Raw genomic sequence first — 10,228 nt, forward strand, 5'->3', positions numbered from 1 at the left:
GGGTTGTTCGGAATGTTTATATGTACATGGATATTTAATTTTAATTCTTTTGAAATCCATTTCTTTAACAAATCAGGAGCACTGGTAATCAAGTGCGAAAGGCACTTTTTGGACTTTTACAGCTTTTCACAAGAGAGATGTAGAGTGACAAGTGTGGCTTGTCTGGTCAGTGAATTACTATTTCTTGATACTTCTTCCGTTCTAAGAAGAATGTCTTAGATTTATCCAAGTGAAATTTTTGGGACGAATGCTTGATTTACTTAGTCTCGTGGTTGTCTGATTATTGTTCGCTCTGTTTCAAATTAATTGGCTCTATTTTATCTTAATATACATACATCTAAACAAGGTTTTGCGCGGGATGCATGTATTTTTATTGTATGGATCACAAGTTAATAAAAAAACAATTACAAAACCAAAGCAGGTCTCGACGACATTATGTTGGGGCGTCCTCTATAATTACCGTTGGAAGGTGTTGGGACGTCCTCTATAACTACCGTTGGAAGGTTTAAATATAGGATCTATAAAATTCATGCAACACAGGGAAATATAGTTAGGCGGTGTTATCACCAGAATTTGACCGGATCAGGGGTGGGCCGCGATTGAAGATGAGCTTGAAGATTACACATAGAAGAAATACATGAATCGGCCTTTTATACAAAGTTTGGGCTAGTTTGCCCTTGTATCTGTAACATAGTAGGATACGTGTCGTTTAGATAGAGTTTGGCTCGTGCCCGGTTGGGATTATTCCCACGTTAGAAAGTCTACGGACTATAAATATGTATCTAGGGTTTATGAAATAAACAACAATCACGTTCACCACAAACCAATCTAGGCGCATCGCTAACTCCCTTGTCTCGAGGGTTTCTTCCGGTAAGCATCATGCTGCCTAGATCGCATCTTGCGATCTAGGCAGATACACGTTTATTCGCCGTTCATGCGTTGCTCGTGCTCGAAGCCTTGTTGATGGCGAGCAACGTAGTTATCATAGATGTTTTAGGGTTAGCATTGTTCATCGTATCATATGCTATCGTCGTGCGACCCTTAGACATCTAGCCGCCCTTACACCTATCTTGGGTGTAAGGGCGGCACCCCGCTTGATCATTATTTAGTAGATCCGATCCGTTATGATTGCTCCTTGTTCTTCAAGGATTAGTTTAATATCTGCATAGTTAGGCCTTACAAACGGGTTGAAGGATCCGAGTGGCGCGTAGGGTGTAGTTTGCTAGCCCTAGACAGGATGTTCCGAGGATCAACTTCGTGTTGGTTTTTAGGCCTTGTCTAGGGTCGGTTTACGATCACCGTGCGTGGCCGCCAGGCTCAATCACGAGTAGGATGTTCCGATTATGCGGTGAAAACCCTAAATCGTAGTAGGTCGTTTTAGCTTTATTCTGATCAAGAAGGACCACCATCTGACCGTACACCTCGTACGGATCATGGGTGGATCGGCTCCTTGAGCCGATTCACAGGACAACCTGAGAGCCGATCGAGGCTCGTATTTAATGTTTACGTGTATGCCATGCAGGAAACTAAGCGAGGCACAATCCAACACCTTCCTGACCAGGTATAGGTCAGGTGGCACGCCCTTGCATCAGCATCGGACGTGCGTACCGAGTCTTTGCGGGCCGTCGCTCGGAGGGACCAGGGCCAGCCGCAGCCCTGGGAGCCTCCCGGCTCTACCGTGTTGCCCGTCGCTGCTCGCCGGTGGGTTTCGACCGCAACACATTCCGGCACGCCCGGTGGGACAATCTTCGACATCAACCGCATCGCCATCTACATCCGAGATGGCGGAAGGCACTCCGAGTCACGTACGAGGATCCGACCGAGGAGCTCAAGAAGAAGTATGACGAGGTCAAAGCGATCCTCGAAGCCGACCTCATCGGCTCTTTTCACAGAACCCGCTCACATGGCATCAGGTGGAAAGGGTTCTCACCTGAAGGCGCGCTCGATGGAGTGGACCTGTCCGCCCCGTTAGAAGAACGCACCAGGTCGCTGCGTCAGGAGATTAACTTCATGGTAGCTCATTCGCTACACCGCCATTCTGAGAGCCTGGTGAACACTTTGGAGCGTGTCGCTCTTCGCGTGATCCAGGAAATCATGAAGCATCAGTACTCTCCGTCAGGACCAGCTCTAGGGACTCACTAGGGAGAGATGCCACTCCAGTCCCGTCCACCGCTGCCATTCGCATTGGCAGCACCAGAAGTGCCGATTTCACCGGCATACGTCGGCTACAAGAGCGGTGGTAACCCTAGTGATTCCCAGTTCAACATCAACATGGTAGGACTCGGGCACTACCCTGATAAGGACAGAGACGAGGGCAGCTGCTCTCACAACGAAGACAAGGAGGAAGCCGTTCCACGCGATCGGCCCCGACACTTCCAAAAAATCCTGGTTACAATCAAGATGAAGGCCGATTCTAGCAATCGGCCCGTATTATCCGCACACGCTCTCCCTGTATTTGGTGTCGACCTCACAGGTGACGGAAAGCTAGGGTATGGGTTTACATCGGCTGATGAGCTAGAGGAAGTCGACATCGGTCCTGGGGATAAGCCGCGACCAACTTTTATCAGCAAGAAGTTAGATCCACATCTTAGGGGTCAGATGATAGCTCTGTTAAAAGAATACCCAGATTGCTTTGCATGGGATTACACGGAGATGCCCGGGTTAGACAGGAGCATCATTGAACATCGGCTCCCCTTAAGAAAGGATTTCGGCCGTTCCAACAACGAGCACGCCAGATGAAGGCCGAAATTCTGGAAGAAGTCAAGAAAGAGATCGAGAAGATGTTGGCCGCCGAGTTCATCGAGGCCATGCGAGTATGCTGAATGGATCTCCGATATCGTACTGTAGAGAAGAAAGACGGCCGATGGCGTGTGGCCATAGACTTCCGAGATCTCAACGAGCCACTCCAAAAGATGAATATCCGATGCTCGTAGCAGTAAACGTTGATCAATGCAGCTGCCGGCCACAAGGTGTTGAGCTTCATGGATGGCAACGCCGGCTATAACCAAATTTTCATGGCTCCGGAAGATATACACAAGACCGCATTCAGAGTACCGGGGTCAGTAGGCTTGTTTGAATATGTAGTCATGACCTTTGGATTGAAGAATGCTGGTGCGACATACCAAAGAGCCATGAATTATATATTTCACGATCTGATTGGCAAGTTGGTGGAAATCTACATCGATGACGTGGTGGTCAAATCTGTCTCCATGGATGGACACTTGGATGATTTGCGACGCATCCTAGACCGAACTCGGAAGTTTGGACTGAGAATGGATCCAAAGAAGTGTGCTTTTGGTGTGACGGCCGGTCAGTTCCTAGGGTTTCTGGTTCATGAACGGGGAATTGAAATCGGCCTGAAAAGTCAAGAGGCGGTACGTACCATGCAGCCACCTACCACGAAGAAGGAGCTCCAGCGTCTTATCGGCAAGATCAACTTCGTCCGACGATTCATCTCTAACTTATCAGGACGGATCGAGCCGTTCATGGCGTTGGTGAAAATTAAATCGGATGACGAGTTTCACTGGGGGGCAGAACAGCAGCACACGTTTGACGAGATTAAGCGGTATCTGACAACGCCGCCTGTGCTAGTTCCACCCCAGCAAGACAGGCTGTTCTATATCTACTTATCAGTGGCCGATACGTCCATCGCCTCAGTGGTGGTGCAACTCTATGAGGGTGTTGAAAAGGTCGTGTTCTATCTCAGCAGAAGGATGTTGGACGCGGAGACACGGTATCCTGAGGTCGAGAAGCTATGTCTCTGCTCGTTCTTCACCTGCACCAAACTCCATCATATCCTTTTGACGGCAGAGATCATCGTCATATGCAAGTCAGACGTTGTCAAACACATGCTGTCGGCCCCCGTTTTGAAAGGCCGACTTGGTAAGTGGATGTTGGCATTATCGGAGTTCGATCTTCGGTATCAGCCTGCGAAAGCAGTCAAGGGACAAGCGTTGGCTGATCTTATAGCTGAACGGATTAATACTAATATAGTAGCACTATCTGTACGTGCATGGGCTATGTTCTTCGATGGATCGGCTTGTGACGATGGTTGTGGCATCGGCATCCTGCTCGTGTCGCCTCGGGGGGCAACATATTCTTTCGCCATCAGGCTATCTACCCCTTGCACCAACAATGTTGCTGAGTATGAGGCAGTGCGCAAGGGAATGAAGTTGCTTTTGGAAATCGGGGCAGAGGCAGTGGAGCTTTTTGGAGACTCGAAGTTGGTGATCTCTCAACTCACGGACGAATACAAATGCGAGAGTGAGTCGCTTTTTCCATATTGGATGGAGTGTCATGAGCTGATGACACATTTTCGGTACATCAATTTCAATTGGGTCCCAAGGTCTCAGAATACCGACGCCAATGATCTCGCACAGATGGCGTCAGGGTACAAGGACATACCAGACGGGTCAGAAGTTCAGGTGCAGTTCCTGGAACAGGATGATTGGAGAGCCGATATCTTCAATTATTTGAAGGATTCGGCTCAGGGGGCACCTAAAAGGATAAGATACAAGGCTATGAAATATATCCTTATAGGAGATGACATGTTCTACAGGTAGTTGGAAGGGTTACTACTCAAATGCCTGGGACCAACTGAGTCTAATCGGCTTTTACATGAGGTGCATGAAGGCGCCTGTGGAACTCACCAATCGGCTCATAAGATGAAGTGGTTAATTAGGCGATCAGGATTTTATTGGCCTACCATGCTTGAGGACTGCTTCAAGTACTACAAGGGATGCCAAGCGTGTCAGATGTTCGGGAAAATGCAGATGGTACCTGCATCAGCGATGAACCCCATCATCAAACCTTGGCCATTTCGAGGTTGGGGCATGGATATGATCGGCAAGATCCATCCTCCGTCGAGCAAGAACCACGAGTGGATTCTGGCCATTACAGATTATTTCACCAAATGGGTGGAGGCCGTTCCCATGAAGAAGGTAAAATCGGAAGATGTTATCCAATTTGTCAAAGAGCATGTCATTCATAGGTTCGGGATTCCCCATACCATCACGACCGATGGAGGTTCGGTCTTTGTCTCTAAAGAATTCAGAAAGTTCTGCGATGACATGGGGATTAAGCTGATCCGATCATCTCCATACTATGCTCAAGCCAATGGGCAGGCCGAAGCATCCAATCAAAGCCTGATCAAGCTGATTAAGAGGAAGATTGACGAGAACCCCAGGGTGTGGCATGAGACGTTGTCAGAGGCTTTGTGGGCCTATCGCATGTCATGCCATGGAGCTATAAAGACTTCGCCGTACCAGCTCGTCTATGGGCAGGAGGCCGTATTACCTTGGGAAATTACGGCTGGATCGAGACGTGTCACGTTTCAGAATGACCTGACGCCTGAGGAGTATGCAACCCTGATGAGTGACACTATTGAGGATGCAACGGAACTTAGACTTTGGTCGTTGGAGAAGATTAAAGAAAACAAAGCCAGGGTAGCTTGGGCATACAATAAGAAGGTGAGACCAAAGGAGTTTCAAGTTGGTGATCTAGTATGGGAAGCCGTGTTGCCACTAGGAACCAGGGATAAAGCATATGGCAAATGGTCTCCTAATTGGCACGGTCCTTACAAAGTCGTCCAGGTTCTGAAGGGCAATGCCTACATGCTTGAACAATTGGATGGTGTGAAGTTCCCAGTAGCCGTCAATGGCCAACATCTCAAGAAGTATTTCCCAAGCATGTGGGAGGATGGGTGATACGTCTCCGACGTATCGATAATTTCTTATGTTCTATGCCATATTATTGATGATACCTACATGTTTTATGCACACTTTATGTCATATTCGTGCATTTTCTGGAACTAACCTATTAACAAGATGCCGAAGTGCCGGTTCTCGTTTTCTCGCTGTTTTTGGTTTCAGAAATCCTAGTAACGAAGTATTCTCGGAATTGGACGAAACGAAGACCCAGGGGCCTATTTTTCCACGGAGCTTCCAGAAGACCGGAGAACATTCGAAGTGGGGCCACGAGGTGGCCAAACCACAGGGCCGCGCGGCCAAGGGGGGCCCGCGCCGCCCTGTGGTGTGGGCCCCTCGTCTGGCCCCCGACTCTGCCCTTCCGCCTACTTAAAGCCTCCGTCGCGAAACCCCTGAGGCGAAAAACCACGATACGGAAAACCTTACTGAGACGCCGCCACCGCCGATCCCATCTCGGGGGATTCTCGGAGATCTCCTCCGGCACCCTGCCGGAGAGGGGATTCATCTCCCGGAGGACTCTACACCGCCATGGTCGCCTCCGGAGTGATGAGTGAGTAGTTCACCCCTGGACTATGGGTCCATAGCAGTAGCTAGATGGTTGTCTTCTCCTCATTGTGCTTCATTGTTGGATCTTGTGAGCTGCCTAACATGATCAAGATCATCTATCCGTAATTCTATATGTTGTGTTTGTCGGGATCCGATGGATAGAGAATACCATGTCATGTTAATTATCAAGTTATTACACATGTGTTGTTTATGATCTTGCATGATCTCCGTTACTAGTAGAGGCTCGGCCAAGTTTTTACTTTTAACTCCAAGAGGGAGTACTTATGCTCGATAGTGGGTTCATGCCCGCATTGACACCTGGGACAGATGACATAAAGTTCTAAGGTTGTGTTGTGCTCGTTGCCACTAGGGATAAAACATTGGCGCTATGTCCGAGGATGTAGTTGTTGATTACATTACGCACCATACTTAATGCAATTGTCTGGTTGTTAGCAACTTAATACTGGAGGGGGTTCGGATGATAACCTGAAGGTGGACTTTTTAGGCATAGATGCAGTTGGATGGCGGTCTATGTACTTTGTCGTAATGCCCAATTAAATCTCACTATACTTATCATGTCATGTATGTGCATTGTTATGCCCTCTTTATTTGTCAATTGCCCGACCGTAATTTGTTCACCCAACATGCTTTTATCTTATGGGAGAGACACCTCTAGTGAACTGTGGACCCCGGTCCATTCTTTAATACTGAAATACAAATCTGCTGCAATACTTGTTTTTACTATTTTCTCTCGCAAACAATCATCTTCCACACAATACGGTTAATCCTTTGTTACAGCAAGCCGGTGAGATTGACAACCTCACTCGTTTCGTTGGGGCAAAGTACTTTGGTTGTGTTGTGCAGGTTCCACGTTGGCGCCGGAATCTCCGGTGTTGCGCCGCACTACATCCCGCCGCCATCAACCTTCAACGTGCTTCTTGGCTCCTCCCGGTTCGATAAACCTTGGTTTCTTTCCGAGGGAAAACTTGCTGCTGTGCGCATCATACCTTCCTCTTGGGGTTGCCCAACGAACGTGTGAAATACACGCCATCAAGCATATTTTTCCGGCGCCGTTGCCGGGGAGATCAAGACACGCTGCAAGGGGAGTCTCCACTTCTCAATCTCTTTACTTTGTTTTTGTCTTGCTTCATTTTATTTACTACTTTGTTTGCTGCATTATATCAAAACACAAAAAAATTAGTTGCTAGCTTTACTTTATTTTCTATCTTGTTTGCTATATCAAAAACACAAAAAAAAATTAGTTTACTTGCATTTACTTTATCTAGTTTGCTTTATTTACTACTGCTAAAATGAGTAATCCTGAAGTTGAAGTTCGTTCATTTAAGCAACAAGGAGGAGAATGTTTAAAAGATGCTTGGTATAGAATTAGTGATGCCCATAATAGGTGCACTAAGAAACACTCCACCACTATCCTACTCAGGAATTTTATGTTGGTATCTCTAGCTGGAATAGATATGTTCTTGATTGTCTCGCGGGAGGTAATTTCCTAGGCGCTCCCGCTTTAGAAGCTAGCTGCATTATTGAGAGTTTATTTGGAACACCACCTGTTAATGAAACTAAAATTGAAACCTCCCTTGAGGATGTTATGAAAAAATTGGAAACCATAGAGAAAAATTTTCCGAGTGTTGAAACTACGTTGGAGATATTACTTGATAAAACTGATGAACTTGATAAATCCTTAGGAGGAATTGATGAAAGAATTAGTGTCCTAGGAACTTGTGTTGACCATGATAATCAAATTAATAGGATTGGCGAACTTGAAAAAGCTATGGGAACCTTGGGTTCAACCTTTTCATCTTTACAGTTTAGAGAGAGAGCTTATGTGGGAAAGGAGCAAAAGTTTATGTATGTCTCTAAAGTGCCTAAACCAAAGAAATATTATTATAGGCCTAAAATTGACAAAGCCCCTAGTACCACTACAAATGGGGGAGCTTATGATATCAATGCTTCATCTCGCGATAATACTTGAGATACACTTTCGCGCCTAGCCGAAAGGCGTTAAAGAAAAGCGCTTATGGGAGACAACCCATGTTTTTACTACAGTATTTTTGTTTTATATTTGTGTCTTGGAAGTTGTTTACTACTATAGCAACCTCTCCTTATCTTAGTTTTATGTTTTGTTGTGCCAAGTAAAGTCTTTGATAGAAAAGTAAGTACTAGATTTGGATTACTGCGCAGTTCCAGATTTCTTTGCTGTCACGAATCTGGGTCTATCTCCCTGTAGGTAGCTCAGAAAATTACGCCAATTTACGAGCATGATCCTCAGATATGTACGCAACTTTCATTCAATTTGAGCATTTTCGTTTGAGCAAGTCTGGTGGCCTAATAAAATCCATCTTTACGGACTGTTCTGTTTTGACAGATTCTGTCTTTTATTTCGCATTGCCTCTTTTGCTATGTTGGATGAATTTCTTTGATCTACTAATGTCCAGTAGCTTTATGCAATGTCCAGAAGTGTTAAAAATGATTGTGTCACCTCTGAACATGTGAATTTTTATTATGCACTAACCCTCTAATGAGTTGTTTCGAGTTTGGTGTGGAGGAAGTTTTCAAGGATCAAGAGAGGAGTATGATGCAATATGATCAAGGAGAGTGAAAGCTCTAAGCTTGGGGATGCCCCGGTGGTTCACCCCTGCATATATTAAGAAGACTCAAGCGTCTAAGCTTGGGGATGCCCAAGGCATCCCCTTCTTCATCGACAACATTATCAGGTTCCTCCCCTGAAACTATATTTTTATTCCGTCACATCTTATGTACTTTGCTTGGAGCGTCGGTTTATTTTTGTTTTTGTTTTGTTTGAATAAAATGGATCCTAGCATTCACTTTATGGGAGAGAGACACGCTCCGCTGTAGCATATGGACAAATATGTCCTTAGGCTCTACTCATAGTATTCATGGCGAAGTTTCATCTTCGTTAAATTGTTATATGGTTGGAATTGGAAAATGCTACATGTAGTAAATTGCTATAATGTCTTGGATAATTTGATACTTGGCAATTGTTGTGCTCATGTTTAAGCTCTTGCATCATATACTTTGCACCCATTAATGAAGAAATACTTAGAGCTTGCTAATTTGGTTTGCATATTTGGTTTCTCTAGAGTCTAGATAACATCTAGTATTGAGTTTTGAACAACAAGGAAGACGGTATGGAGTCTTATAATGTTTACCATATGTCTTTTATGTGAGTTTTGCTGTACCGTTCATCCTTGTGTTTGTTTCAAATAACCTTGCTAGCCTAAACCTTGTATCGAGAGGGAATACTTCTCATGCATCCAAAATCCTTGAGCCAACCACTATGCCATTTGTGTCCACCATACCTACCTACTACATGGTATTTATCCGCCATTCCAAAGTAAATTGCTTGAGTGCTACCTTTAAAATTCCATCATTCACCTTTGCAATATATAGCTCATGGGACAAATAGCTTAAAAACTATTGTAGTATTGAATATGTACTTATGCACTTTATCTCTTATTAAGTTGCTTGTTGAGCGATAACCATGTTTCGGGGACGCCATCAACTATTCTTTGTTGGATATCATGTGAGTTGCTATGCATGTCCGTCTTGTCCGAAGCAAGAGAGATCTACCACCTTCATGGTTGGAGCATGCATATTGTTAGAGAAGAACTTTGGGCCGCTAACTAAAGCCATGATTCATGGTGGAAGTTTCAGCTTTGGACATATATCCTCAATCTCATATGAGAATAATAATTGTTGCCACATGCTTATGCATTAAAGAGGAGTCCATTATCTCGTTGTCCATGTTGTCCCGGTATGGATGTCTAAGTTGAGAATAATCAAAAGCGAGAAATCCAAAATGCGAGCTTTCTCCTTAGACCTTTGTACAGAGCGGCATGGAGGTACCCCATTGTGACACTTGGTCAAAACATGTGCATTGCAAAGATCCGGTAGTCCAAGTTAATTAGGACAAGGTGCGGGCACTATTAGTATACTAT

Source organism: Lolium rigidum, chromosome 3 (assembly GCF_022539505.1).
Source record: "Lolium rigidum isolate FL_2022 chromosome 3, APGP_CSIRO_Lrig_0.1, whole genome shotgun sequence".
NCBI classification, from domain to species: domain Eukaryota; kingdom Viridiplantae; phylum Streptophyta; class Magnoliopsida; order Poales; family Poaceae; genus Lolium; species Lolium rigidum.